General features: G+C 57.3%; 10 non-coding genes and 3 pseudogenes across 10 annotated transcripts; all 13 read left to right on the forward strand.

Annotated features, from left to right (window-relative positions):
* Positions 1-2375: 2375 nt before the first annotated feature.
* LOC143417599 (5S ribosomal RNA) lies at positions 2376-2484 on the forward strand (annotated as a pseudogene).
* Positions 2485-3655: 1171 nt separating this feature from the next.
* Positions 3656-3774, forward strand: LOC143417215 (5S ribosomal RNA). Its single transcript, XR_013097432.1, has one exon. It is a non-coding gene; the product is annotated as a 5S ribosomal RNA (ribosomal RNA).
* A 2201-nt stretch (positions 3775-5975) lies between these two features.
* On the forward strand, positions 5976-6094 carry LOC143417883 (5S ribosomal RNA). Its single transcript, XR_013098031.1, has one exon. It is a non-coding gene; the product is annotated as a 5S ribosomal RNA (ribosomal RNA).
* A 3217-nt stretch (positions 6095-9311) lies between these two features.
* LOC143417600 (5S ribosomal RNA) lies at positions 9312-9420 on the forward strand (annotated as a pseudogene).
* A 1327-nt stretch (positions 9421-10747) lies between these two features.
* LOC143417589 (5S ribosomal RNA) lies at positions 10748-10856 on the forward strand (annotated as a pseudogene).
* Positions 10857-11912: 1056 nt separating this feature from the next.
* LOC143417731 (5S ribosomal RNA) lies at positions 11913-12031 on the forward strand. Its single transcript, XR_013097879.1, has one exon. It is a non-coding gene; the product is annotated as a 5S ribosomal RNA (ribosomal RNA).
* Positions 12032-13519: 1488 nt separating this feature from the next.
* On the forward strand, positions 13520-13638 carry LOC143417941 (5S ribosomal RNA). The gene has a single exon (XR_013098089.1). It is a non-coding gene; the product is annotated as a 5S ribosomal RNA (ribosomal RNA).
* A 1483-nt stretch (positions 13639-15121) lies between these two features.
* LOC143417358 (5S ribosomal RNA) lies at positions 15122-15240 on the forward strand. Its single transcript, XR_013097579.1, has one exon. It is a non-coding gene; the product is annotated as a 5S ribosomal RNA (ribosomal RNA).
* Positions 15241-16296: 1056 nt separating this feature from the next.
* LOC143417454 (5S ribosomal RNA) lies at positions 16297-16415 on the forward strand. Its single transcript, XR_013097675.1, has one exon. It is a non-coding gene; the product is annotated as a 5S ribosomal RNA (ribosomal RNA).
* Positions 16416-17510: 1095 nt separating this feature from the next.
* On the forward strand, positions 17511-17629 carry LOC143417393 (5S ribosomal RNA). Its single transcript, XR_013097614.1, has one exon. It is a non-coding gene; the product is annotated as a 5S ribosomal RNA (ribosomal RNA).
* A 1017-nt stretch (positions 17630-18646) lies between these two features.
* LOC143417455 (5S ribosomal RNA) lies at positions 18647-18765 on the forward strand. The gene has a single exon (XR_013097676.1). It is a non-coding gene; the product is annotated as a 5S ribosomal RNA (ribosomal RNA).
* Positions 18766-19860: 1095 nt separating this feature from the next.
* LOC143417403 (5S ribosomal RNA) lies at positions 19861-19979 on the forward strand. Its single transcript, XR_013097624.1, has one exon. It is a non-coding gene; the product is annotated as a 5S ribosomal RNA (ribosomal RNA).
* Positions 19980-21747: 1768 nt separating this feature from the next.
* On the forward strand, positions 21748-21866 carry LOC143417194 (5S ribosomal RNA). Its single transcript, XR_013097411.1, has one exon. It is a non-coding gene; the product is annotated as a 5S ribosomal RNA (ribosomal RNA).
* Positions 21867-24078: the final 2212 nt, after the last annotated feature.

A 24078-nucleotide genomic window follows, 5' to 3' on the forward strand; every position in this document is an offset into this window, starting at 1 on the left:
CTGAGGTCACTTACACCACACCAGGGCATTAGTTGCTATTGAGGCCAATTACACCACACCAGGGTCTGTGACTCTTGCTCAGGCCACTTACACCACACCAGGGCCTGTGGCTGCTGGCTGAGGTCACTTACACCACACCAGGGCATTAGTTGCTATTGAGGCCAATTACACCACACCAGGGTCTGTGACTCTTGCTCAGGCCACTTACACCACACCAGGGCATTAGTTGCTATTGAGGCCCCTTACACCACACCAGGGCCTGTGGCACTGGCTGAGGCCACTTACACCACACCAGGGCCTGTGGCTGCTGGCTGAGGCCACCTACACCACACCAGGGCATTAGTTGCTATTGAGGCCAATTACACCACACCAGGGTCTGTGACTCTTGCTCAGGCCACTTACACCACACCAGGGCCTGTGGCACTGGCTGAGTCCACTTACACCACACCAGGGCCTGTCGCTGCTGGCTGAGGCCACTTACACCACACCAGGGCCTGTGGCTGCTGGCTGAGGTCACTTACACCACACCAGGGCCAGTGGCTGCTGGCTGAGGGCACTTACACCACACCAGTGCCTGTGGCTTCTGGCTGAGGCCACTTACACCACACCAGGGCCTGTGGCTGCTGGCTCAGGCCACTTACACCACACCAGGGCCTGTGGCTGCTGGCTGAGGCCACTTACACCACACCAGGGCCTGTGGCTGCTGGCTGAGGCAACTTACACCACACCAGTGCCTGTGGCTGCTGGCTGAGGCCACTTACACCACACCAGGGCATTAGTTGCTATTGAGGCCCCTTACACCACACCAGGGCCTGTGTCTGCTGGCTGAGGCCACTTACACCACACCAGGGCCTGTGGCACTGGCTGAGGCCACTTACACCACACAAGGGCCTGTGGCTGCTGGCTGAGGCCACCTACACCACACCAGGGCCTGTGGCTCTTGCTCAGGCCACTCATATCACACCAGACCCTGTGCTTCTGGCCAAGGCCATCTTCACCAAACCTGGCCCAGTGCTGCTTGCTGTGGCCATGTACAACACACCAGGCCCTGTGCTGCTGGCTGAGGCCACTTACACCACACCAGGGCCTTATTTGCTTCTGAGGCCACTTACACCACACCAGGGCCTGTGGCTGCTGGCTGAGGCCACCTACACCACACCAGGGCATTAGTTGCTATTGAGGCCAATTACACCACACCAGGGTCTGTGACTCTTGCTCAGGCCACTTACACCACACCAGGGCCTGTGGCACTGGCTGAGTCCACTTACACCACACCAGGGCCTGTGGCTGCTGGCTGAGGCCACTTACACCACACCAGGGCCTGTGGCTGCTGGCTGAGGTCACTTACACCACACCAGGGCCTGTGGCTGCTGGCTGAGGGCACTTACACCACACCAGTGCCTGTGGCTTCTGGCTGAGGCCACTTACACCACACCAGGGCCTGTGGCTGCTGGCTCAGGCCACTTACACCACACCAGGGCCTGTGGCTGCTGGCTGAGGCCACTTACACCACACCAGGGCCTGTGGCTGCTGGCTGAGGCCACTTACACCACACCAGTGCCTGTGGCTGCTGGCTGAGGCCACTTACACCACACCAGGGCATTAGTTGCTATTGAGGCCCCTTACACCACACCAGGGTCTGTGGCACTGGCTGAGGCCACTTACACTACACCAGGGCCTGTGGCTCTGGCTAAGGCCACTTACACCACACCAGGGCCTGTGGCTGCTGGCTGAGGCCACTTACACCACACCAGGGCCTGTGGCTGCTGGCTGAGGCCACTTACACCACACCAGGGCCTGTGGCTCCTGGCTGAGGTCACATACACCACACCACGGCCTTATTTGCTTCTGAGGCCACTTACACCACACCAGGGCCTGTGGCTGCTGGCTGAGGCCACATACACCACACCAGGGCCTTAGTTGCTATTGAGGCCAATTACACCACACCAGGGCCTGTGGTCTTGCTCAGGCCACTTACACCACACCAGGGCCTGTGGCTCTTGCTCAGGCCACTTACTCCACACCAGGGCCTGTGGCTCTTGCTCAGGCCACTTACACCACACCAGGGCCTGTGGCTCTTGCTCAGGCCACTCATATCACACCAGGCCCTGTGCTTCTGGCCGAGGCCATCTTCACCAAACCAGGCCCTGTGCTGCTAGCTGTGGCCATGTACAACACACCAGGCCCTGTTCTGGTTCCTGAGGCCATCTTCAACAATCCAGGGCCTGTGCTGTTGGATAAATGCTAAACTGAGCCTTTGGGTTAGGGTATTATGCAAACATGCAGGTATGGTTATAGGATTGTCTTTGTAACTTCAGGTACTTGCCACCTAATCAGTTGAATCCATAAATTGAGACATTGTGCTGGGGCCAGCAGCTTACGGCCATACCACCCTGAGCACGCCCGACCTCGTCTGATCTCGGAAGCTAAGCAGGGCTGGGCTTGGTTAGTACTTGGATGGGAGACTACCTGGTTCTGTAAGCCTTTCATTTTCATGTCATTGAACCGCTTTTGATCCAGAGAAGGGGTGTATTAAAAGACCAAAAGCAGCTGCCCATTAATGAGGGCACATTAACGACATTGCTTTTGGCTGTTTTCCAATGTCTTGTGCTGCTAGCTGATGCCACCTACACCACACCAGGGACTGAGTGACCGGCTGGGGTCACTTACACCACATCAGGGCCTGTGGCTGCTGGCTGAGGCCACATACACCACACCAGGGCCTTAGTTGCTATTGAGGCCACTTACACCACACCAGGGCCTGTGGCTGCTGGCTGAGGCCACCTACACCACACCAGGGCCTGTGGCTTCTGGCTGAGGCCACTTACACCACACCAGGGCCTGTGGCTCTTGCTCAGGCCACTCATATCACACCAGACCCTGTGCTTCTGGCCAAGGCCATCTTCACCAAACCTGGCCCTGTGCTGCTGGCTGAGGCCACTTACACCACACCAGGGCCTTATTTACTTCTGAGGCCACTTACACCACACCAGGGCCTGTGGCTGCTGGCTGAGGCCACATACACAACACCAGGGCCTTAGTTGCTACTGAGGCCAATTACACCACACCAGGGCCTTAGTTGCTATTGAGGCCACTTACACCACACCAGGGCCTGTGGCTGCTGGCTGTGGCCATGTACACCACACAAGGGCCTGTGGCTGCTGGCTGAGGCCACATACACCACACCAGGGCCTTAGTTGCTATTGAGGCCAATTACACCACACCAGGGCCTGTGGCACTGGCTGAGGCCACTTACACCACACCAGGGCCTGTGGCTGCTGGCTGAGGGCACTTACACCACACCAGGGCCTGTGGCTGCTGGCTGAGGCCACTTACACCACACCAGGGCCTGTGGCTCTTGCTCAGGCCACTCATATCACACCAGACCCTGTGCTTCTGGCCGAGGCCATCTTCACCCAACCAGGCCCTGTGCTGCTAGCTGTGGCCATGTACAACACACCAGGCCCTGTGCTGGTTCCAGAGGCCATCTTCAACAATCCAGGGCCTGTGCTGTTGGATAAATGCCAAACTGAGCCTTTGGGTTAGGGTATTATGCAAACATGCAGTTATGGTTATAGGATTGTCTTCGTAACTTCAGGTACTTGCCACCTAATCACTTGAATCCATAAATTGAGACATTGTGCTGGGGCCAGCAGCTTACGGCCATACCACCCTGAGCACGCCCGACCTCGTCTGATCTCGGAAGCTAAGCAGGGCTGGGCTTGGTTAGTACTTGGATGGGAGACTGCCTGGGAATACCTCGTGCTGTAAGCCTTTCTTTTTCATGTCATTGAACCGCTTTTGATCCAGAGAAGGGGTGTATTAAAAGACCAAAAGCAGCTGCCCATTAATGAGGGCACATTAACGACACTGCTTTTGGCTGTTTTCCAATGTCTTGTGCTGCTAGCTGATGCCACCTACACCACACCAGGGCCTGAGTGACCGGCTGGGGCCACTTACACCACATCAGGGCCTGTGGCTCTGGCTGAGGCCACTTACACCACACCAGGGCCTGTGGCTGCTGGATGAGGCGACTTACACCACACCAAGGCCTGTGGCTGCTGGCTGAGGCCACTTACACCACACCAGGGCCTTAGTTGTTATTGAGGCCACTTACACCACACCAGGGCCTGTGGCTCTGGCTGAGGCCACTTACACCACACCACGGCCTTATTTGCTTCTGAGGCCACTTACACCACACAAGGGCCTGTGGCTGCTGGCTGAGGCCACATACACCACACCAGGGCCTTAGTTGCTATTGAGGCCAATTACACCACACCAGGGCCTGTGGCTCTTGCTCAGGCCACTTACACCACACCAGGGCCTGTGGCTGCTGGCTGAGGCCACTTACACCACACCAGGGCCTGTGGCTGCTGGCTGAGGTCACTTACACCACACCAGGGCCTGTGGCTGCTGGCTGAGGGCACTTACACCACACCAGTGCCTGTGGCTTCTGGCTGAGGCCACTTACACCACACCAGGGCCTGTGGCTCTTGCTCAGGCCACTTACACCACACCAGGGCCTGTGGCTGCTGGCTGAGGCCACTTACACCACACCAGGGCCTGTGGCTGCTGGCTGAGGCCACTTACACCACACCAGGGCCTGTGGCTGCTGGCTGAGGGCACTTACACCACACCAGTGCCTGTGGCTGCTGGCTGAGGCCACTTACACCACACCAGGGCATTAGTTGCTATTGAGGCCCCTTACACCACACCAGGGCCTGTGGCACTGGCTGAGGCCACTTACACCACACCAGGGCCTGTGGCTGCTGGCTGAGGCCACCTACACCACACCAGGGCATTAGTTGCTATTGAGGCCAATTACACCACACCAGGGTCTGTGACTCTTGCTCAGGCCACTTACACCACACCAGGGCCTGTGGCACTGGCTGAGTCCACTTACACCACACCAGGGCCTGTCGCTGCTGGCTGAGGCCACTTACACCACACCAGGGCCTGTGGCTTCTGGCTGAGGTCACTTACACCACACCAGGGCCAGTGGCTGCTGGCTGAGGGCACTTACACCACACCAGTGCCTGTGGCTTCTGGCTGAGGCCACTTACACCACACCAGGGCCTGTGGCTGCTGGCTCAGGCCACTTACACCACACCAGGGCCTGTGGCTGCTGGCTGAGGCCACTTACACCACACCAGGGCCTGTGGCTGCTGGCTGAGGCAACTTACACCACACTAGTGCCTGTGGCTGCTGGCTGAGGCCACTTACACCACACCAGGGCATTAGTTGCTATTGAGGCCCCTTACACCACACCAGGGCCTGTGTCTGCTGGCTGAGGCCACTTACACCACACCAGGGCCTGTGGCACTGGCTGAGGCCACTTACACCACACAAGGGCCTGTGGCTGCTGGCTGAGGCCACCTACACCACACCAGGGCCTGTGGCTCTTGCTCAGGCCACTCATATCACACCAGACCCTGTGCTTCTGGCCAAGGCCATCTTCACCAAACCTGGCCCAGTGCTGCTTGCTGTGGCCATGTACAACACACCAGGCCCTGTGCTGCTGGCTGAGGCCACTTACACCACACCAGGGCCTGTGGCTGCTGGCTGAGGCCACTTACACCACACCAGGGCCTGTGGCTGCTGGCTGAGGCCACTTACACCACACCAGTGCCTGTGGCTTCTGGCTGAGGCCACTTACACCACACCAGGGCCTGTGGCTCTTGCTCAGGCCACTCACATCACACCAGGCCCTGCGCTTCTGGCCGAGGCCATCTTCACCAAACCAGGCCCTGTGCTGCTAGCTGTGGCCATGTACAACACACCAGGCCCTGTGCTGGTTCCTGAGGCCATCTTCAACAATCCAGGGCCTGTGCTGTTAGATAAATGCTAAACTGAGCCTTTGGGTTAGGGTATTATGCAAACATGCAGGTATGGTTATAGGATTGTCTTTGTAACTTCAGGTACTTGCCACCTAATCAGTTGAATCCATAAATTGAGACATTGTGCTGGGGCCAGCAGCTTACGGCCATACCACCCTGAGCACGCCCGACCTCGTCTGATCTCGGAAGCTAAGCAGGGCTGGGCTTGGTTAGTACTTGGATGGGAGACTACCTGGGAATATCTGGTGCTGTAAGCCTTTCATTTTCATGTCATTGAACCGCTTTTGATCCAGAGAAGGGGTGTATTAAAAGACCAAAAGCAGCTGCCCATTAATGAGGGCACATTAACGACATTGCTTTTGGCTGTTTTCCAATGTCTTGTGCTGCTAGCTGATGCCACCTACACCACACCAGGGCCTGAGTGACCGGCTGGGGCCACTTACACCACATCAGGGCCTGTGGCTGCTGGCTGAGGCCACTTACACCACACCAGGGCATTAGTTGCTATTGAGGCCAATTACACCACACCAGGGTCTCTGGCTCTTGCTCAGGCCACTTACACCACACCAGGGCCTGTGGCACTGGCTGAGGCCACTTACACCACACCAGGGCCTGTGGCTGCTGGCTGAGGCCACCTACACCACACCAGGGCATTAGTTGCTATTGAGGCCAATTACACCACACCAGGGTCTGTGACTCTTGCTCAGGCCACTTAGACCACACCAGGGCCTGTGGCACTGGCTGAGGCCACTTACACCACACCAGGGCCTGTGGCTGCTGGCTGAGGTCACTTACACCACACCAGGGCCTGTGGCTGCTGGCTGAGGGCACTTACACCACACCAGTGCCTGTGGCTTCTGGCTGAGGCCACTTACACCACACCAGGGCCTGTGGCTCTTGCTCAGGCCACTTACACCACACCAGGGCCTGTGGCTGCTGGCTGAGGCCACTTACACCACACCAGGGCCTGTGGCTGCTGGCTGAGGCCACTTACACCACACCAGGGCCTGTGGCTGCTGGCTGAGGGCACTTACACCACACCAGTGCCTGTGGCTGCTGGCTGAGGTCACTTACACCACACCAGGGCATTAGTTGCTATTGAGGCCAATTACACCACACCAGGGTCTGTGACTCTTGCTCAGGCCACTTACACCACACCAGGGCCTGTGGCTGCTGGCTGAGGTCACTTACACCACACCAGGGCATTAGTTGCTATTGAGGCCAATTACACCACACCAGGGTCTGTGACTCTTGCTCAGGCCACTTACACCACACCAGGGCATTAGTTGCTATTGAGGCCCCTTACACCACACCAGGGCCTGTGGCACTGGCTGAGGCCACTTACACCACACCAGGGCCTGTGGCTGCTGGCTGAGGCCACCTACACCACACCAGGGCATTAGTTGCTATTGAGGCCAATTACACCACACCAGGGTCTGTGACTCTTGCTCAGGCCACTTACACCACACCAGGGCCTGTGGCACTGGCTGAGTCCACTTACACCACACCAGGGCCTGTCGCTGCTGGCTGAGGCCACTTACACCACACCAGGGCCTGTGGCTGCTGGCTGAGGTCACTTACACCACACCAGGGCCAGTGGCTGCTGGCTGAGGGCACTTACACCACACCAGTGCCTGTGGCTTCTGGCTGAGGCCACTTACACCACACCAGGGCCTGTGGCTGCTGGCTCAGGCCACTTACACCACACCAGGGCCTGTGGCTGCTGGCTGAGGCCACTTACACCACACCAGGGCCTGTGGCTGCTGGCTGAGGCAACTTACACCACACCAGTGCCTGTGGCTGCTGGCTGAGGCCACTTACACCACACCAGGGCATTAGTTGCTATTGAGGCCCCTTACACCACACCAGGGCCTGTGTCTGCTGGCTGAGGCCACTTACACCACACCAGGGCCTGTGGCACTGGCTGAGGCCACTTACACCACACAAGGGCCTGTGGCTGCTGGCTGAGGCCACCTACACCACACCAGGGCCTGTGGCTCTTGCTCAGGCCACTCATATCACACCAGACCCTGTGCTTCTGGCCAAGGCCATCTTCACCAAACCTGGCCCAGTGCTGCTTGCTGTGGCCATGTACAACACACCAGGCCCTGTGCTGCTGGCTGAGGCCACTTACACCACACCAGGGCCTTATTTGCTTCTGAGGCCACTTACACCACACCAGGGCCTGTGGCTGCTGGCTGAGGCCACCTACACCACACCAGGGCATTAGTTGCTATTGAGGCCAATTACACCACACCAGGGTCTGTGACTCTTGCTCAGGCCACTTACACCACACCAGGGCCTGTGGCACTGGCTGAGTCCACTTACACCACACCAGGGCCTGTGGCTGCTGGCTGAGGCCACTTACACCACACCAGGGCCTGTGGCTGCTGGCTGAGGTCACTTACACCACACCAGGGCCTGTGGCTGCTGGCTGAGGGCACTTACACCACACCAGTGCCTGTGGCTTCTGGCTGAGGCCACTTACACCACACCAGGGCCTGTGGCTGCTGGCTCAGGCCACTTACACCACACCAGGGCCTGTGGCTGCTGGCTGAGGCCACTTACACCACACCAGGGCCTGTGGCTGCTGGCTGAGGCCACTTACACCACACCAGTGCCTGTGGCTGCTGGCTGAGGCCACTTACACCACACCAGGGCATTAGTTGCTATTGAGGCCCCTTACACCACACCAGGGTCTGTGGCTCTTGCTCAGGCCACTTACACCACACCAGGGCCTGTGGCACTGGCTGAGGCCACTTACACTACACCAGGGCCTGTGGCTCTGGCTAAGGCCACTTACACCACACCAGGGCCTGTGGCTGCTGGCTGAGGCCACTTACACCACACCAGGGCCTGTGGCTGCTGGCTGAGGCCACTTACACCACACCAGGGCCTGTGGCTCCTGGCTGAGGTCACATACACCACACCACGGCCTTATTTGCTTCTGAGGCCACTTACACCACACCAGGGCCTGTGGCTGCTGGCTGAGGCCACATACACCACACCAGGGCCTTAGTTGCTATTGAGGCCAATTACACCACACCAGGGCCTGTGGTCTTGCTCAGGCCACTTACACCACACCAGGGCCTGTGGCTCTTGCTCAGGCCACTTACTCCACACCAGGGCCTGTGGCTCTTGCTCAGGCCACTTACACCACACCAGGGCCTGTGGCTCTTGCTCAGGCCACTCATATCACACCAGGCCCTGTGCTTCTGGCCGAGGCCATCTTCACCAAACCAGGCCCTGTGCTGCTAGCTGTGGCCATGTACAACACACCAGGCCCTGTTCTGGTTCCTGAGGCCATCTTCAACAATCCAGGGCCTGTGCTGTTGGATAAATGCTAAACTGAGCCTTTGGGTTAGGGTATTATGCAAACATGCAGGTATGGTTATAGGATTGTCTTTGTAACTTCAGGTACTTGCCACCTAATCAGTTGAATCCATAAATTGAGACATTGTGCTGGGGCCAGCAGCTTACGGCCATACCACCCTGAGCACGCCCGACCTCGTCTGATCTCGGAAGCTAAGCAGGGCTGGGCTTGGTTAGTACTTGGATGGGAGACTACCTGGTTCTGTAAGCCTTTCATTTTCATGTCATTGAACCGCTTTTGATCCAGAGAAGGGGTGTACTAAAAGACCAAAAGCAGCTGCCCATTAATGAGGGCACATTAACGACATTGCTTTTGGCTGTTTTCCAATGTCTTGTGCTGCTAGCTGATGCCACCTACACCACACCAGGGCCTGAGTAACCGGCTGGGGCCACTTACACCACATCAGGGCCTGTGGCTGCTGGCTGAGGCCACTTACACCACACCAGGGCCTGTGGCTGCTGGCTGAGGCCACTTACACCACACCAGGGCCTGTGGCTGCTGGCTGAGGCCACCTACACCACACCAGGGCCTTAGTTGCTATTGAGGCCAATTACACCACACCAGGGCCTGTGGCTCTTGCTCAGGCCACTTACACCACACCAGGGCCTGTGGCTGCTGGATGAGGCCACTTACACCACACCAGGGCATTAGTTGCTATTGAGGCCACTTACACCACACCAGGGCCTGTGGCTGCTGGCTGAGGCCACCTACACCACACCAGGGCATTAGTTGCTATTGAGGCCAATTACACCACACCAGGGTCTGTGGCTCTTGCTCAGGCCACTTACACCACACCAGGGCCTGTGGCACTGGCTGAGGCCACTTACACTACACCAGGGCCTGTGGCTCTGGCTGAGGCCACTTACACCACACCAGGGCCTGTGGCTGCTGGCTGAGGCCACTTACACCACACCAGGGCCTGTGGCTGCTGGCTGAGGCCACTTACACCACACCAGGGCCTGTGGCTCCTGGCTGAGGTCACATACACCACACCACGGCCTTATTTGCTTCTGAGGCCACTTACACCACACCAGGGCCTGTGGCTGCTGGCTGAGGCCACATACACCACACCAGGGCCTTAGTTGCTATTGAGGCCAATTACACCACACCAGGGCCTGTGGTCTTGCTCAGGCCACTTACACCACACCAGGGCCTGTGGCTCTTGCTCAGGCCACTTACTCCACACCAGGGCCTGTGGCTCGTGCTCAGGCCACTTACACCACACCAGGGCCTGTGGCTCTTGCTCAGGCCACTCATATCACACCAGGCCCTGTGCTTCTGGCCGAGGCCATCTTCACCAAACCAGGCCCTGTGCTGCTAGCTGTGGCCATGTACAACACACCAGGCCCTGTTCTGGTTCCTGAGGCCATCTTCAACAATCCAGGGCCTGTGCTGTTGGATAAATGCTAAACTGAGCCTTTGGGTTAGGGTATTATGCAAACATGCAGGTATGGTTATAGGATTGTCTTTGTAACTTCAGGTACTTGCCACCTAATCAGTTGAATCCATAAATTGAGACATTGTGCTGGGGCCAGCAGCTTACGGCCATACCACCCTGAGCACGCCCGACCTCGTCTGATCTCGGAAGCTAAGCAGGGCTGGGCTTGGTTAGTACTTGGATGGGAGACTACCTGGTGCTGTAAGCCTTTCATTTTCATGTCATTGAACCGCTTTTGATCCAGAGAAGGGGTGCATTAAAAGACCAAAAGCAGCTGCCCATTAATGAGGGCACATTAACGACATTGCTTTTGGCTGTTTTCCAATGTCTTGTGCTGCTAGCTGATGCCACCTACACCACACCAGGGCCTGAGTGACCGGCTGGGGCCACTTACACCACATCAGGGCCTGTGGCTGCTGGCTGAGGCCACTTACACCACACCAGGGCCTGTGGCTGCTGGCTGAGGCCACTTACACCACACCAGGGCCTGTGGCTGCTGGCTGAGGCCACCTACACCACACCAGGGCCTTAGTTGCTATTGAGGCCAATTACACCACACCAGGGTCTGTGGCTCTTGCTCAGGCCACTTACACCACACCAGGGCATTAGTTGCTATTGAGGCCACTTACACCACACCAGGGCCTGTGGCTGCTGGCTGAGGCCACCTACACCACACCAGGGCATTAGTTGCTATTGAGGCCACTTACACCACACCAGGGCCTGTGGCACTGGCTCAGGCCACTTACACCACACCAGGGCCTGTGGCTCTGGCTGAGGCCACTTACACCACACCAGGGCCTGTGGCTGCTGGCTGAGGCCACTTACACCACACCAGGGCCTGTGGCTGCTGGCTGAGGCCACTTACACCACACCAGGGCCTGTGGCTGCTGGCTGAGGCCACTTACACCACACCAGTGCCTGTGGCTTCTGGCTGAGGCCACTTACACCACACCAGGGCCTGTGGCTCTTGCTCAGGCCACTCACATCACACCAGGCCCTGCGCTTCTGGCCGAGGCCATCTTCACCAAACCAGGCCCTGTGCTGCTAGCTGTGGCCATGTACAACACACCAGGCCCTGTGCTGGTTCCTGAGGCCATCTTCAACAATCCAGGGCCTGTGCTGTTAGATAAATGCTAAACTGAGCCTTTGGGTTAGGGTATTATGCAAACATGCAGGTATGGTTAAAGGATTGTCTTCGTAACTTCAGGTACTTGCCACCTAATCAGTTGAATCCATAAATTGAGACATTGTGCTGGGGCCAGCAGCTTACGGCCATACCACCCTGAGCACGCCCGACCTCGTCTGATCTCGGAAGCTAAGCAGGGCTGGGCTTGGTTAGTACTTGGATGGGAGACTGCCTGGGAATACCTGGTGCTGTAAGCCTTTCATTTTCATGTCATTGAACCGCTTTTGATCCAGAGAAGGGGTGTATTAAAGGACCAAAAGCAGCTGCCCATTAATGAGGGCACATTAACGACATTGCTTTTGGCTGTTTTCCAATGTCTTGTGCTGCTAGCTGATGCCACCTACACCACACCAGGGCCTGAGTGACCGGCTGGGGCCACTTACACCACATCAGGGCCTGTGGCTGCTGGCTGAGGCCACTTACACCACACCAGGGCCTGTGGCTGCTGGCTGAGGCCACTTACACCACACCAGGGCATTAGTTGCTATTGAGGCCAATTACACCACACCAGGGTCTGTGGCTCTTGCTCAGGCCACTTACACCACACCAGGGCCTGTGGCTGCTGGCTGAGGCCACTTACACCACACCAGGGCCTGTGGCTGCTGGCTGAGGCCACTTACACCACACCAGGGCCTGTGGCTGCTGGCTGAGGGCACTTACACCACACCAGTGCCTGTGGCTGCTGGCTGAGGTCACTTACACCACACCAGGGCATTAGTTGCTATTGAGGCCAATTACACCACACCAGGGTCTGTGACTCTTGCTCAGGCCACTTACACCACACCAGGGCCTGTGGCTGCTGGCTGAGGCCACTTACACCACACCAGGGCCTGTGGCTGCTGGCTGAGGCCACTTACACCACACCAGGGCCTGTGGCTGCTGGCTGAGGTCACTTACACCACACCAGGGCATTAGTTGCTATTGAGGCCAATTACACCACACCAGGGTCTGTGACTCTTGCTCAGGCCACTTACACCACACCAGGGCCTTAGTTGCTATTGAGGCCAATTACACCACACCAGGGTCTGTGGCTCTTGCTCAGGCCACTTACCCCACACCAGGGCCTGTGGCTGCTGGCTGAGGCCACTTACACCACACCAGGGCCTTAGTTGCTATTGAGGCCACTTACACCACACCAGGGCCTGTGGCTGCTGGCTGTGGCCATGTACACCACACCAGGGCCTGTGGCTGCTGGCTGAGGCCACATACACCACACCAGGGCCTTAGTTGCTATTGAGGCCAATTACACCACACCAGGGCCTGTGGCACTGGCTGAGGCCACTTACACCACACCAGGGCCTGTGGCTGCTGGCTGAGGCCACTTACACCACACCAGGGCCTGTGGCTGCTGGCTGAGGCCACTTACACCACACCAGGGCCTGTGGCTCTGGCTCAGGCCACTCATATCACACCAGACCCTGTGCTTCTGGCCGAGGCCATCTTCACCCAACCCTGCCCTGTGCTGCTAGCTGTGGCCATGTACAACACACCAGGCCCTGTGCTGGTTCCAGAGGCCATCTTCAACAATCCAGGGCCTGTGCTGTTGGATAAATGCCAAACTGAGCCTTTGGGTTAGGGTATTATGCAAACATGCAGTTATGGTTATAGGATTGTCTTCGTAACTTCAGGTACTTGCCACCTAATCACTTGAATCCATAAATTGAGACATTGTGCTGGGGCCAACAGCTTACGGCCATACCACCCTGAGCACGCCCGACCTCGTCTGATCTCGGAAGCTAAGCAGGGCTGGACTTGGTTAGTACTTGGATGGGAGACTGCCTGGGAATACCTGGTGCTGTAAGCCTTTCATTTTCATGTCATTGAACTGCTTTTGATCCAGAGAAGGGGTGTATTAAAAGACCAAAAGCAGCTGCCCATTAATGAGGGCACATTAACGACACTGCTTTTGGCTGTTTTCCAATGTCTTGTGCTGCTAGCTGATGCCACCTACACCACACCAGGGCCTGAGTGACCGGCTGGGGCCACTTACACCACATCAGGGCCTGTGGCTCTGGCTGAGGCCACTTACACCACACCAGGGCCTGTGGCTGCTGGATGAGGCGACTTACACCACACCAAGGCCTGTGGCTGCTGGCTGAGGCCACCTACACCACACCAGGGCCTGAGTGACCGGCTGCGGCCACTTACACCACATCAGGGCCTGTGGCTGCTGGCTGAGGCCACTTACACCACACCAGGGCCTGTGGCTGCTGGCTGAGGCCACTTACACCACACCAGGGCATTAGTTGCTATTGAGGCCAATTACACCACACCAGGGCCTGTGGCTCTGGCTGAGGCCACTTACACCACACCAGGGCCTGTGGCTGCTGGATGAGGCGACTTACACCACACCAAGGCCTGTGGCTGCTGGCTGAGGCCACTTACACCACACCAGGGCCTTAGTTGCTATTGAGGCCACTTACACCACACCAGGGCCTGTGGCTGCTGGCTGAGGCCACATACACCACACCACGGCCTTATTTGCTTCTGAGGCCACTTACACCACACCAGGGCCTGTGGCTGCTGGCTGAGGCCACTTACACCACACCAGGGCCTGTGGCTGCTGGCTGAGGCCACCTACACCACACCAGGGCCTTAGTTGCTATTGAGGCCAATTACACCACACCAGGGTCTGTGGCTCTTGCTCAGGCCACTTACACCACACCAGGGCCTGTGGCTGCTGGCTGAGGCCACTTACACCACACCAGGGCATTAGTTGCTATTGAGGCCAATTACACCACACCAGGGTCTGTGGCTCTTGCTCAGGCCACTTACACCACACCAGGGCCTGTGGCTCTGGCTGAGGCCACTTACACCACACCAGGGCCTTAGTTGCTATTGAGGCCACTTACACCACACCATGGCCTGTGGCTCTGGCTGAGGCCACTTACACCACACCAGGGCCTGTGGCTCTGGCTGAGGCCACTTACACCACACCAGGGCCTTAGTTGCTATTGAGGCCAATTACACCACACCAGGGCCTGTGGCTCTTGCTCAGGCCACTCATATCACACCAGGGCCTGTGCTTCTGGCCGAGGCCATCTTCACCAAACCAGGCCCTGTGCTGCTAGCTGTGGCCATGTACAACACACCAGGCCCTGTTCTGGTTCCTGAGGCCATCTTCAACAATCCAGGGCCTGTGCTTTTGGATAAATGCTAAACTGAGCCTTTGGGTTAGGGTATTATGCAAACATGCAGGTATGGTTATAGGATTGTCTTCGTAACTTCAGGTACTTGCCACCTAATTACTTGAATCCATAAATTGAGACATTGTGCTGGAGCCAGCAGCTTACGGCCATACCACCCTGAGCACGCCTGACCTCGTCTGATCTCGGAAGCTAAGCAGGGCTGGGCTTGGTTAGTACTTGGATGGGAGACTTCCTTGGAATACCTGGTGCTGTAAGCCTTTCATTTTCATGTCATTGAACCGCTTTTGATCCAGAGAAGGGGTGTATTAAAAGACCAAAAGCAGCTGCCCATTAATGAGGGCACATTAACGACATTGCTTTTGGCTGTTTTCCAATGTCTTGTGCTGCTAGCTGATGCCACCTACACCACACCAGGGCCTGAGTGACCGGCTGGGGCCACTTACACCACATCAGGGCCTTTGGCTGCTGGCTGAGGCCACTTACACCACACCAGGGCCTGTGGCTGCTGGCTGAGGCCACCTACACCACACCAGGGCCTTAGTTGCTATTGAGGCCAATTACACCACACCAGGGTCTGTGGCTCTTGCTCAGGCCACTTTCACCACACCAGGGCCTGTGGCTGCTGGCTGAGGCCACTTACACCACACCAGGGCATTAGTTGCTATTGAGGCCACTTACACCACACCAGCGCCTGTGGCTGCTGGCTGAGGCCACCTACACCACACCAGGGCATTAGTTGCTATTTAGGCCACTTACACCACACCAGGGCCTGTGGCACTGGCTGAGGCCACTTACACCACACCAGGGCCTGTGGCTCTGGCTGAGGCCACTTACACCACACCAGGGCCTGTGGCTGCTGGCTGAGGCCACTTACACCACACCAGGGCCTGTGGCTGCTGGCTGAGGCCACTTACACCACACCAGGGCCTGTGGCTGCTGGCTGAGGCCACTTACACCACACCAGTGCCTGTGGCTTCTGGCTGAGGCCACTTACACCACACCAGGGCCTGTGGCTCTTGCTCAGGCCACTCACATCACACCAGGCCCTGCGCTTCTGGCCGAGGCCATCTTCACCAAACCAGGCCCTGTGCTGCTAGCTGTGGCCATGTACAACACACCAGGCCCTGTGCTGGTTCCTGAGGCCATCTTCAACAATCCAGGGCCTGTGCTGTTAGATAAATGCTAAACTGAGCCTTTGGGTTAGGGTATTATGCAAACATGCAGGTATGGTTAAAGGATTGTCTTCGTAACTTCAGGTACTTGCCACCTAATCAGTTGAATCCATAAATTGAGACATTGTGCTGGGGCCAGCAGCTTACGGCCATACCACCCTGAGCACGCCCGACCTCGTCTGATCTCGGAAGCTAAGCAGGGCTGGGCTTGGTTAGTACTTGGATGGGAGACTGCCTGGCAATACCTGGTGCTGTAAGCCTTTCATTTTCATGTCATTGAACCGCTTTTGATCCAGAGAAGGGGTGTATTAAAAGACCAAAAGCAGCTGCCCATTAATGAGGGCACATTAACGACATTGCTTTTGGCTGTTTTCCAATGTCTTGTGCTGCTAGCTGATGCCACCTACACCACACCAGGGCCTGAGTGACCGGCTGGGGCCACTTACACCACATCAGGGCCTGTGGCTGCTGGCTGAGGCCACTTACACCACACCAGGGCCTGTGGCTGCTGGCTGAGGCCACCTACACCACACCAGGGCCTTAGTTGCTATTGAGGCCAATTACACAACACCAGGGCCTGTGGCTCTTGCTCAGGCCACTTACACCACACCAGGGCCTGTGGCTGCTGGATGAGGCCACTTACACCACACCAGGGCATTAGTTGCTATTGAGGCCACTTACACCACACCAGGGCCTGTGGCTGCTGGCTGAGGCCACCTACACCACACCAGGGCATTAGTTGCTATTGAGGCCAATTACACCACACCAGGGTCTGTGGCTCTTGCTCAGGCCACTTACACCACACCAGGGCCTGTGGCACTGGCTGAGGCCACTTACACCACACCAGGACCTGTGGCTCTGGCTGAGGCCACTTACACCACACCAGGGCCTGTGGCTACTGGCTGAGGCCACTTACACCACACCAGGGCCTGTGGCTGCTGGCTGAGGCCACTTACACCACACCAGGGCCTGTGGCTGCTGGCTGAGGCCACTTACACCACACCAGTGCCTGTGGCTTCTGGCTGAGGCCACTTACACCACACCAGGGCCTGTGGCTCTTGCTCAGGCCACTCACATCACACCATGCCCTGCGCTTCTGGCCGAGGCCATCTTCACCAAACCAAGCCCTGTGCTGCTAGCTGTGGCCATGTACAACACACCAGGCCCTGTGCTGGTTCCTGAGGCCATCTTCAACAATCCAGGGCCTGTGCTGTTAGATAAATGCTAAACTGAGCCTTTGGGTTAGGGTATTATGCAAACATGCAGGTATGGTTAAAGGATTGTCTTCGTAACTTCAGGTACTTGCCACCTAATCAGTTGAATCCATAAATTGAGGAATTGTGCTGGGGCCAGCAGCTTACGGCCATACCACCCTGAGCACGCCCGACCTCGTCTGATCTCGGAAGCTAAGCAGGGCTGGGCTTGGTTAGTACTTGGATGGGAGACTACCTGGGAATACCTGGTGCTGTAAGCCTTTCATTTTCATGTCATTGAACCGCTTTTGATCCAGAGAAGGGGTGTATTAAAAGACCAAAAGCAGCTGCCCATTAATGAGGGCACATTAACGACATTGCTTTTGGCTCTTTTCCAATGTCTTGTGCTGCTAGCTGATGCCACCTACACCACACCAGGGCCTGAGTGACCGGCTGGGGCCACTTACACCACATCAGGGCCTGTGGCTGCTGGCTGAGGCCACTTACACCACACCAGGGCCTGTGGCTGCTGGCTGAGGCCACTTACACCACACCAGGGCATTAGTTGCTATTGAGGCCAATTACACCACACCAGGGTCTGTGGCTCTTGCTCAGGCCACTTACACCACACCAGGGCCTGTGGCACTGGCTGAGGCCACTTACACCACACCAGGGCCTGTGGCTGCTGGCTGAGGCCACCTACACCACACCAGGGCATTAGTTGCTATTGAGGCCACTTACACCACACCAGGGCCTGTGGCACTGGCTGAGGCCACTTACACCACACCAGGGCCTGTGGCTCTGGCTGAGGCCACTTACACCACACCAGGGCCTGTGGCTGCTGGCTGAGGCCACTTACACCACACCAGGGCCTGTGGCTGCTGGCTGAGGCCACTTACACCACACCAGGGCCTGTGGCTGCTGGCTGAGGCCACTTACACCACACCAGTGCCTGTGGCTTCTGGCTGAGGCCACTTACACCACACCAGGGCCTGTGGCTCTTGCTCAGGCCACTCACATCACACCAGGCCCTGCGCTTCTGGCCGAGGCCATCTTCACCAAACCAGGCCCTGTGCTGCTAGCTGTGGCCATGTACAACACACCAGGCCCTGTGCTGGTTCCTGAGGCCATCTTCAACAATCCAGGGCCTGTGCTGTTAGATAAATGCTAAACTGAGCCTTTGGGTTAGGGTATTATGCAAACATGCAGGTATGGTTAAAGGATTGTCTTCGTAACTTCAGGTACTTGCCACCTAATCAGTTGAATCCATAAATTGAGACATTGTGCTGGGGCCAGCAGCTTACGGCCATACCACCCTGAGCACGCCCGACCTCGTCTGATCTCGGAAGCTAAGCAGGGCTGGGCTTGGTTAGTACTTGGATGGGAGACTGCCTGGCAATACCTGGTGCTGTAAGCCTTTCATTTTCATGTCATTGAACCGCTTTTGATCCAGAGAAGGGGTGTATTAAAAGACCAAAAGCAGCTGCCCATTAATGAGGGCACATTAACGACATTGCTTTTGGCTGTTTTCCAATGTCTTGTGCTGCTAGCTGATGCCACCTACACCACACCAGGGCCTGAGTGACCGGCTGGGGCCACTTACACCACATCAGGGCCTGTGGCTGCTGGCTGAGGCCACTTACACCACACCAGGGCCTGTGGCTGCTGGCTGAGGCCACCTACACCACACCAGGGCCTTAGTTGCTATTGAGGCCAATTACACAACACCAGGGCCTGTGGCTCTTGCTCAGGCCACTTACACCACACCAGGGCCTGTGGCTGCTGGATGAGGCCACTTACACCACACCAGGGCATTAGTTGCTATTGAGGCCACTTACACCACACCAGGGCCTGTGGCTGCTGGCTGAGGCCACCTACACCACACCAGGGCATTAGTTGCTATTGAGGCCAATTACACCACACCAGGGTCTGTGGCTCTTGCTCAGGCCACTTACACCACACCAGGGCCTGTGGCACTGGCTGAGGCCACTTACACCACACCAGGACCTGTGGCTCTGGCTGAGGCCACTTACACCACACCAGGGCCTGTGGCTACTGGCTGAGGCCACTTACACCACACCAGGGCCTGTGGCTGCTGGCTGAGGCCACTTACACCACACCAGGGCCTGTGGCTGCTGGCTGAGGCCACTTACACCACACCAGTGCCTGTGGCTTCTGGCTGAGGCCACTTACACCACACCAGGGCCTGTGGCTCTTGCTCAGGCCACTCACATCACACCATGCCCTGCGCTTCTGGCCGAGGCCATCTTCACCAAACCAAGCCCTGTGCTGCTAGCTGTGGCCATGTACAACACACCAGGCCCTGTGCTGGTTCCTGAGGCCATCTTCAACAATCCAGGGCCTGTGCTGTTAGATAAATGCTAAACTGAGCCTTTGGGTTAGGGTATTATGCAAACATGCAGGTATGGTTAAAGGATTGTCTTCGTAACTTCAGGTACTTGCCACCTAATCAGTTGAATCCATAAATTGAGGAATTGTGCTGGGGCCAGCAGCTTACGGCCATACCACCCTGAGCACGCCCGACCTCGTCTGATCTCGGAAGCTAAGCAGGGCTGGGCTTGGTTAGTACTTGGATGGGAGACTACCTGGGAATACCTGGTGCTGTAAGCCTTTCATTTTCATGTCATTGAACCGCTTTTGATCCAGAGAAGGGGTGTATTAAAAGACCAAAAGCAGCTGCCCATTAATGAGGGCACATTAACGACATTGCTTTTGGCTCTTTTCCAATGTCTTGTGCTGCTAGCTGATGCCACCTACACCACACCAGGGCCTGAGTGACCGGCTGGGGCCACTTACACCACATCAGGGCCTGTGGCTGCTGGCTGAGGCCACTTACACCACACCAGGGCCTGTGGCTGCTGGCTGAGGCCACTTACACCACACCAGGGCATTAGTTGCTATTGAGGCCAATTACACCACACCAGGGTCTGTGGCTCTTGCTCAGGCCACTTACACCACACCAGGGCCTGTGGCACTGGCTGAGGCCACTTACACCACACCAGGGCCTGTGGCTGCTGGCTGAGGCCACCTACACCACACCAGGGCATTAGTTGCTATTGAGGCCAATTACACCACACCAGGGTCTGTGACTCTTGCTCAGGCCACTTAGACCACACCAGGGCCTGTGGCACTGGCTGAGGCCACTTACACCACACCAGGGCCTGTGGCTGCTGGCTGAGGCCACTTACACCACACCAGGGCCTGTGGCTCTGGCTGAGGTCACTTACACCACACCAGGGCCTGTGGCTGCTGGCTGAGGGCACTTACAACACACCAGTGCCTGTGGCTTCTGGCTGAGGCCACTTACACCACACCAGGGCCTGTGGCTCTTGCTCAGGCCACTTACACCACACCAGGGCCTGTGGCTGCTGGCTGAGGCCACTTACACCACACCAGGGCCTGTGGCTGCTGGCTGAGGCCACTTACACCACACCAGGGCCTGTGGCTGCTGGCTGAGGGCACTTACACCACACCAGTGCCTGTGGCTGCTGGCTGAGGTCACTTACACCACACCAGGGCATTAGTTGCTATTGAGGCCAATTACACCACACCAGGGTCTGTGACTCTTGCTCAGGCCACTTACACCACACCAGGGCCTGTGGCTGCTGGCTGAGGCCACTTACACCACACCAGGGCCTGTGGCTGCTGGCTGAGGCCACTTACACCACACCAGGGCCTGTGGCTGCTGGCTGAGGTCACTTACACCACACCAGGGCATTAGTTGCTATTGAGGCCAATTACACCACACCAGGGTCTGTGACTCTTGCTCAGGCCACTTACACCACACCAGGGCCTGTGGCACTGGCTGAGTCCACTTACACCACACCAGGGCCTGTGGCTGCTGGCTGAGTCCACTTACACCACACCAGGGCCTGTGGCTGCTGGCTGAGGTCACTTACACCACACCAGGGCCTGTGGCTGCTGGCTGAGGGCACTTACACCACACCAGTGCCTGTGGCTTCTGGCTGAGGCCACTTACACCACACCAGGGCCTGTGGCTGCTGGCTGAGGCCACTTACACCGCACAAGGGCCTGTGGCTGCTGGCTGAGGCCACCTACACCACACCAGGGCCTGTGGCTCTTGCTCAGGCCACTCATATCACACCAGACCCTGTGCTTCTGGCCGAGGCCATCTTCACCAAACCTGGCCCTGTGCTGCTTGCTGTGGCCATGTACAACACACCAGGCCCTGTGCTGGTTCCAGAGGCCATCTTCAACAATCCAGGGCCTGTGCTGTTAGATAAATGCCAAACTGAGCCTTTGGGTTATGGTATTATGCAAACATGCATGTATGGTTATAGGATTGTCTTCGTAACTTCAGGTACTTGCCACCTAATCAGTTGAATCCATAAATTGAGACATTGTGCTGGCGCCAGCAGCTTACGGCCATACCACCCTGAGCACGCCTGACCTCGTCTGATCTCGGAAGCTAAGCAGGGCTGGGCTTGGTTAGTACTTGGATGGGAGACTGCCTGGGAATACCTGGTGCTGTAAGCCTTTCATTTTCATGTCATTGAACCGCTTTTGATCCAGAGAAGGGGTGTATTAAAAGACCAAAAGCAGCTGCCCATTAATGAGGGCACATTAACGACATTGCTTTTGGCTGTTTTCCAATGTCTTGTGCTGCTAGCTGATGCCACCTACACCACACCAGGGCCTGAGTGACCGGCTGGGGCCACTTACACCACATCAGGGCCTGTGGCTCTGGCTGAGGCCACTTACACCACACCAGGGCCTGTGGCTGCTGGCTGAGGCCACTTACACCACACCAGGGCCTGTGGCTGCTGGCTGAGGCCACCTACACCACACCAGGGCCTTAGTTGCTATTGAGGCCACTTACACCACACCAGGGCCTGTGGCTGCTGGCTGAGGCCACATACACCACACCAGGGCCTTAGTTGCTATTGAGGCCAATTACACCACACCAGGGCCTGTGGCTCTTGCTCAGGCCACTTACACCACACCAGGGCCTGTGGCTGCTGGCTGAGGCCACTTACACCACACCAGGGCCTGTGGCTGCTGGCTGAGGCCACTTACACCACACCACGGCCTTAGTTGCTATTGAGGCCACTTACACCACACCAGGGCCTGTGGCTGCTGGCTGAGGCCACATACACCACACCACGGCCTTATTTGCTTCTGAGGCCACTTACACCACACCAGGGCCTGTGGCTGCTGGCTGAGGCCACATACACCACACCAGGGCATTAGTTGCTATTGAGGCCACTTACACCACACCAGGGCCTGTGGCACTGGCTGAGGCCACTTACACCACACCAGGGCCTTAGTTGCTATTGAGGCCAATTACACCACACCAGGGTCTGTGGCTCTTGCTCAGGCCACTTACCCCACACCAGGGCCTGTGGCTGCTGGCTGAGGCCACTTACACCACACCAGGGCATTAGTTGCTATTGAGGCCACTTACACCACACCAGGGCCTGTGGCTGCTGGCTGAGGCCACCTACACCACACCAGGGCATTAGTTGCTATTGAGGCCACTTACACCACACCAGGGCCTGTGGCACTGGCTGAGGCCACTTACACCACACCAGGGCCTGTGGCTCTGGCTGAGGCCACTTACACCACACCAGGGCCTGTGGCTGCTGGCTGAGGCCACTTACACCACACCAGGGCCTGTGGCTGCTGGCTGAGGCCACTTACACCACACCAGTGCCTGTGGCTTCTGGCTGAGGCCACTTACACCACACCAGGGCCTTAGTTGCTATTGAGGCCAATTACACCACACCAGGGTCTGTGACTCTTGCTCAGGCCACTTACACCACACCAGGGCCTGTGGCACTGGCTGAGGCCACTTACACCACACCAGGGCCTGTGGCTGCTGGCTGAGGCCACTTACACCACACCAGTGCATTAGTTGCTATTGAGGCCAATTACACCACACAAGGGTCTGTGACTCTTGCTCAGGCCACTTACACCACACCAGGGCCTGTGGCTGCTGGCTGAGGCCACTTACACCACACCAGGGCCTGTGGCTGCTGGCTGAGGCCACTTACACCACACCAGGGCCTGTGGCTGCTGGCTGAGGCCACTTACACCACACCAGGGTCTGTGGCTGCTGGATGAGGCCACTTACACCACACCAAGGCCTGTGGCTGCTGGCTGAGGCCACTTACACCACACCAGGGCCTTAGTTGCTATTGAGGCCACTTACACCACACCAGGGCCTGTGGCTGCTGGCTGAGGCCACATACACCACACCACGGCCTTATTTGCTTCTGAGGCCACTTACACCACACCAGGGCCTGTGGCTGCTGGCTGAGGCCACATACACCACACCAGGGCCTTAGTTGCTATTGAGGCCAATTACACCACACCAGGGCCTGTTGCTCTTGCTCAGGCCACTTACACCACACCAGGGCCTGTGGCTCTTGCTCAGGCCACTTACTCCACACCAGGGCCTGTGGCTCTTGCTCAGGCCACTCATATCACACCAGGCCCTGTGCTTCTGGCCGAGGCCATCTTCACCAAACCAGGCCCTGTGCTGCTAGCTGTGGCCATGTACAACACACCAGGCCCTGTTCTGGTTCTTGAGGCCATCTTCAACAATCCAGGGCCTGTGCTGTTGGATAAATGCTAAACTGAGCCTTTGGGTTAGGGTATTATGCAAACATGCAGGTATGGTTATAGGATTGTCTTCGTAACTTCAGGTACTTGCCACCTAATCACTTGAATCCATAAATTGAGACAT

Source organism: Maylandia zebra, linkage group LG3, assembly GCF_041146795.1.
Source record: "Maylandia zebra isolate NMK-2024a linkage group LG3, Mzebra_GT3a, whole genome shotgun sequence".
NCBI classification, from domain to species: domain Eukaryota; kingdom Metazoa; phylum Chordata; class Actinopteri; order Cichliformes; family Cichlidae; genus Maylandia; species Maylandia zebra.